Here is a 7184-nt window from a genome sequence, read left to right on the forward strand (position 1 = left end):
TTCATTGATTGGCTCATTAAAGAGCTCCTTACGACTTTCTGGTCAATCTTTCATTTGGTGGATCAGAAATTATAGCTAAGGTTTCAAACAAGGGATTTTAGGTGGCAATTTTAAATTGTGGTATGGCCCTCTCTTGGACACACAAGCTCTACATATATAGGTCCGCTCATAGCTTTATCGAATGAGGTCTATTCTATATTATCTCTGTCACAAGATGGTGCTGCGTTACTGCAGTAAGGCATTATCTTTTCTTACAATAATAGCACACTATAGAAAATAGCTTTGATAATCATAAAGCCAATCATAAACAGAACTGTATAGTGATGTAAAAAGATTTCAATTGCTCATCAGAGCAGAACTTTACGGGTTGTCATGGTGATTCTACATTTTTTTTTTTTATTTTCTAATTCATATTTTTATTTACGTTTATTTCTTAGAAATTATGTGGTAAGTGTCAGTGTATTTACATCTTTTTTAATCTGCTTAATTATTGTTTTTTTTTATATATGTTTTACCACATAAAATATGTAACAAAATTCGAACAGAAAATGCTTACATATTAATAAATCAGCTGAAATTTACTTGATTTGGAGAACAGATTTCATTTAGCATGAATAAAATGCAATCGAAATTAGAAGTATTCTTATTGCTGGAAAAAACATTTATTAAAAGAGGTTGTCCATTACTTTCACATTGATAGCCCATCCTTAGGATAGGTTATCATTGTCTGATTTCCCACTATCCGACGCCACGCACCCCTGCAAATCAACTCTTTTTATATCTGGTGGTGGCAGGAGTCATTTAAAAATGCTCAGTTCACAGCCGCATACTGCTCATCCACCTCCCATTTAGATCAGTAGGAGAGACATATGCAGTACCCTGACATTGCCACTATCAGTTCACAGGACAGCTCCAAAACTTGTCATTTCCGGCTGCCTGCTGCTGCACTGGGAGTAGCTGATCGTTGGGAGTGCAGGATTTTGGACCCCAGTGGATCAGACATTGATGACCTATCAATTTCACATTGATGACCTATAGGCCATCAATGTGAAAGTAGATGATGACCTCTTTAATAAATGTCATTATCAGCAATCAGAGCACTTCTAATTTTGACTGAATTTTATTCATGCTAAATGAAATCTGTTGACCAATTCAAGTGAATTTCAGCTGATTAGTTCACTTGTAAGCATTTTCTGTTGCAGTTTGTTACATATAATTTCCTGTGGCAGTGGCCACCACCGGATACCGCACATCCACCTCCAAATCAAATCAGTAGAAGGTGGATGGGCACTTCCCAACTGCAGCCTCTATTAGTTGATACTGCAGCTTCGGTACTGAGCATTTCCAGCTACAGGCTACCACCAGCAGAAGGAAAAGTTGATTGGTAGGGGTGTAGGGGGTCGTAACCTGGCCGATCAGACATCCTAAGAATAGGCCATCAAGGTAAAAGTAGTGGACAACCTCTTTAAGCTTCCGGGTATTGCCAGACCCCAAAGCATAATAAACTGTGAGGGGAAAAAGGCATTAAAATAATGAAAAAAAGAATAACTCACTGACAAGTGCCATTCTCATCTCCCATCATGACCAAGTGAGTCCCAACAATGGCATTTTTACTGGAGAGGAAGCACTGGAATAACAGAAAGACTGTAATAAAGAATCGTAAAACTCTGGCTGCAGCAGCCACATAAGGCAGGTGAGGGTATGAGGCCGGTAAGTAAAAACAGAACAGAATAATGGAAGACTGTAAGGTGAGTATAATGTATTTCATTATTTTCACCCGATCCTGGCATGCTTAAGAATCCAGCTGGTAGCCATTTTACTGGATTCATAAGAATTGAATACTGAAAATTTAAGATTCATCAGGATTCAAATTTTGGAGAATTTCATAGTGAATTTGATTCATTATAGATCTATTTGCTGATCTCTAGTGATGGGCGGACAATAAAAGTCCAGATCAGCACGGTTTCAAAGGTACCTGGGTGACAGACCCAGGTCCGGGATTCCAGATATTGATACAGATCAAGCACTCAATAAATTTAAAAAAAAAGGAAAATTTAAAAAAATAAGAATGAAACAAGTGCTTCATATTTATGAAGGCTTCAGCATGGCTGTATACTTCTCCTATGGGGCTGTATGACGCTCCCGTGACCTCTCTTGAACTTCTTTGGCTTTTCAACATTGCTCATCCATATGCACTGCTTTCCTCGCCCACCAGCCATCCTGGCATCTGTGATTGGTTGCAGTCAGACATGCCCCCAATCTGTGTGACAGTGTCTGACTGCAACCAATCACAGGTGCCAGGACAGCTGGTGGGTGGGGAAAGCAGTGCAACTGTTTGCAGGTCAGTGTTAAATAAATAATTTTAAAAAATGGCACGTAGTCCACCCCAATTTTGATACCCAACCAAGATAAAGCCCAACAGCTTAGGGTTGGTATTCTCATCCTTAGGAGTCCCATGGTTATTGAGACCCCCCAGGTTAAGAATGGCATCCTACAGCCACACTGCAATTGTCGCATACATTAGATGTGACAATCCCGGTGCTTTTCCTGGCTCTTCCTGATTGCCCTGGTGCGGTGGTAATTGGAGTAATAGCGGTTAATGACAGTACACAACTGTCATCAAGCCCAGAAATAGTGATGGGTAGGGGTCTATGGGGTCTTAGCGGCCCAGGAAGTGAGTTCAAGGTCTGGGTGCAGCGTACAGCCATGCTGGAACCTCAGTAAATACAGCGTGCTTGCTCCCATCCCTCCTGGTTATCTGTGAGTCTGTTCATCACTAATCATTTCTAAAAATATTCAATCTTTAATTTGATTGCATTCATTGATTATGGACCACATCATAAACAATACTTTGCCTCTGAAACACGTTTACCATCTGCTCCATACATAACACAGTCCAAAACGTGAGATTTGTGTTAATAGATTGTATAGATCTGAATAATGTTCTATTGGGGATACAGTAGACTTTAGAGATTCCATCTGACAAATTCACATTTGTATTGCTGATTGTAAAATTCTAAAATAAAAAAATAATCTTTACAACTAGTTTAAAAAAAGATTTATGTTTTGCTTGATTATATAAACATTGACATTAAAAATTGTTACAAACATTTATTTCAATATTTAGTCTCACTGATATTCACAATTGTGATTATTCTTCATTTTTGTTTATGTATATTATAATTGTATGTTTCCATCTTATAAAGTATTTAAGTGCATATTTTTTTGTAAATAGACCTGAATATTTTTCCGATATACTGTAGGATTATGACATAATTAAAACTCAAAGAACAAATAAAACATTGTACAAGTTTAGAAATCCAGTTCAAACTTCAATTTGATTTGATTGACAAGTTGAGACAGCGAGCATTCCTTAGTGGTGACAAATCCCTCATGTGGAAGATTAAATGAGTTTCCCTTGAGCACTTATGCCCATAGAAAGGGCAAGTAAATAAATCAAAACTCACATGTCAATTTAAGAAGGGCAGGAGGGCGAATATTATAAGGCCTGCAGTACTTTATGCCCTCATAGCATTCCATTTGTCAATGGAGTATTAAGACTGACAATATTGTAAATGTCATGCCTATTAGTGTAACTACACAGGCAAGAAATGACAGGAACTTTTTTAATTAACTTTGAAAAAAAATCACCTGAAAATACTGACAAGATCATGTTTTTAAATGTGTCTTTTTCCTTTTGGAAAATGTCATCAATTTATACAAAATGTATTCATATCTCATAAAATCACCTTTAAGAAAAGAATAAAATAATAAGCATTTTTAGATTGCTAACTCCAGAATTATTGTGGATATGAGCTTAAATCAAAAACTGAAAGAAATATACAATGTATTTACAGTTAGGTATAGAAGTATTTGGACATTGACTGGATATGTTTGGCCTCTGCATGACACTATTTTTGATTTAAAATGAAACCACTGGGATGCAATTGAAGTGGAGAATTTCTGGTTTAATTAAAGGGGTTAAATACAAATATCCTGTGAAACGTTTATGAATTTTTCTACAAAGCCTCCCCAATTCAGAGGAACAAAAGTAGTTACACAAATTAACTTTGCCATTAAAAAAATATTAATTTTTAATATTTGTAGAGAATCTTTTGCAGGTAATGACTGCCTGAAGTCTGGAAGCCATGGAGGTCATCAAACTAATATAATAAAAATAAATAATAAATCTTTATTTCTATAACGCCAACAGATTCCGCAGCGCTTTACAATTCAGGAGGATCATATACAAACAAATAACAGTTATAGAAAATACAACAATTGGAGTATAACGCTAGGTTTCCTCCTTTGTGATGCTTTACCGGCCTTTACTGCAGCTAACTTCATTGTTGCTTGTTTGTGGGTCTTTCTGCCTTAAGTTTTTTCTTAAGCATGTAAAATGCATGCTTGATGTGGTTGAAATCTGGTGATCAACTTGGCCATTGCAGAAAATTCCACTTCTTTGCCTTAAAAAAACTCCTGGGGTTTCGGGACATTGTCCATCTGTACTGTGAAGCACCATCCAATCAACTGTGCTGCATTTGGTTGTATCTGAGAAGAAAGTATAGCCCTGTACACTACAGAATTAATCTGGCTTTTTCTGCCTTCAGTGACATAAAAAAAATGGTAGTGTCTCAGTACTATTGAAGGTCGTACATGCCCATGCCACCATATTGCCTTCACCATGTTGTACAGTGGATGTGGTGTGCTATGGATCATGAGACATTCCATACCTTTGCCATACTTTTTTATTCCCATCATTCTGGTACAGGATGATCTTTTATGTGTCCAAAGAATGCATTTCCAGAACAGACCTGGCTTCTTTAGATGATTTTTTTTGCCAGTGTCTAATTTGGCCTTTCTATTTGGATTGTGCCTTGTGGTGAACCTTGAATATTTGTTCCAATGACGTCTTCTCTAATGAAACACCTACTTCCTGGGGAGTGTTCTTCACTTGGGTGAATGTTGTGAAGAGGGTTTTCTGCACCATGAAAAGGATTCTGCAATCATCCACAACTGTTGTCTTCTGTAGAAATCCAGGCCTTTTTCACTTTTCAAGCGCACCAGTTAGCCTTTTTTTTCTTTTTGCAGAATGCATGAAACTGTTGAATTGGCCATTCCTAACATTTCTGCTTTCTTCTCTGATGGATTTACTTTTGTTTTTCAGCCTAATGCTGTACCATTGAGAGCTCCTTTGACCGCATGTTGTAAATTCACAGCAGCAGCTTCCACACCTGGAATCAGATCCAGACCTTTTACCTGCTTAACTGATGATGGATTAATGAGGGAATATCTTATGCAGCCCATTAAAGAGCTTTTGAAATCTTTGTTTAAATATTTTTGATCCCTTATAAAAGAGGGAGCTGATTATTAATGAGCTGTAATTCCTAAAGCCTTACTCCAATTAGAACTTTGGAGATATTTGTCCAATACCTTTAATATCTTGAACAGAGAAAGCTACAGTACATAAAAAAGTGAGTACACCCTTCATTTTGTTGTAAATATTTTATTATACTTTTGATGGGACAACACTGAAAATATAGCATTTTGATACAATGTAAATTATTAGTATACGACAATGTAAATTTTGTGTGCACCCTAAATACCTGAACACATCCAATAATGTGTAATCGGCAGGCACAAAAAGTGAGTACACCCCTAAGGGAAAATGGCTAAAATGTGCCCAATTAGTCATTTTCCCTCCCCGGTGTCATGTTACTCATTACAGTTGCAAGGTGAAAATGGTTAGCAGATGTGTAAGATTTGGTGATATTGCTCGCTCACACACTCTCTACTGGTCACTGGAAGTTCAACATGGCAACTCATGGCAGACAATTTAAACAGCAGTTTAATAAAACGAATTCCATTCAGAACAGGCCTCACTATGGTCAACCAAAGAAGTTGAGTGTTCAACATCATATCCAGAGGTTATCTTTTCAAAATAAACATATGAATGCTGTCAACATTGCTGCTGGGGAGATCAGCATGTAAGTGCTCTGACCATATGCTGCATACTGAATCAAACTAGTCTGCATGGCTATCATCCTAGAATGATTCCTCTTTTGAAGATGACGCACATGAAAACTCGCAAGCAGTTTTCTAAAGACAAAGACAAACTATGGACATGGATTATACAAACTTTGTATGTGGTCCTATGAGATCAAAATAAACACATTTGGTTCAGTTGATGTCAAGAGTGTGTGGTAACCACCAAATGAGGAGTACAAACACAAGTGTGTCTTGCCTACAGTCAAGCATGGTGGTGGAAATGTCATGGTTTGGGGCTGCATGAGTTCTGTCAGCTGTGTAGAGTTACAGTTCATTGAAGGAACCATGAAAGCCAACATGTACTGTGGCATAGTGAAGCAGAGCATGATCTCCTCCCTTTGTATTTCAGCATGATAACGGTCCCAAACACAGACCCAAGATGACCACTGCCTTGCTAAAAAAGTGAGGGTAAAGGTGTACTGACCAAGCATGTGTACACACCTAAACCCTATGGAGCATCTAAGGAGCATCCTCAAATGAAAGGTGGAGGAGTGCAAGGTCTCTAACATCAACTAGCTCTGTCATCATGGAGAAGTGGAATAGAATTCCAGTGGCAACCTGTTAAGCTCTAGTGAACTCTATGCACAAGAGAATTAAGGCAGTGCTTGAATTTAATGATAGCCACACAAAATATTGACACTTTGGATGCAATTTATTCATTTTCACTAAGGGGTGTACTCAGTTATGTTGCTAGTGCTTTATGCATTAATGGCTGTGTGTGCTAAGTTATTTAGAGGGCACACCAAATTTACACTGTTATACAAGCTATACATTGTATCAAAGTGTCTTATCAGTGTTGTCCCATGTGTAGATATAATAAAATATTTACAAAAATAGGAGGGTGTATTCACTTTTGTGACATACTGTAAATGCCCCTAAATTTAATTTGGTGTATAAGCTCATTTTTATGCTGGTGACATTCACAGGTGGTAAGCACCACTCTACTCACTGCAGTCACCACTCTGCTCTCCCCAGCCTCAAATTGTCTCTCTGAGCTGCCTCTGGTAGTCTGGCAATACTACTGCATCCTTCTGATGCTGGTGAGTTCCACATGGCTATAGGTCAGAGTGGCAAGTCCTACTGGTCTTAAAGTCCACTGTGTTAGGTACAGTAAGGTCCTTTATTGAACCTGTGCT

Source organism: Anomaloglossus baeobatrachus, chromosome 6 (genome assembly GCF_048569485.1).
Source record: "Anomaloglossus baeobatrachus isolate aAnoBae1 chromosome 6, aAnoBae1.hap1, whole genome shotgun sequence".
Lineage (NCBI taxonomy): Eukaryota > Metazoa > Chordata > Amphibia > Anura > Aromobatidae > Anomaloglossus > Anomaloglossus baeobatrachus.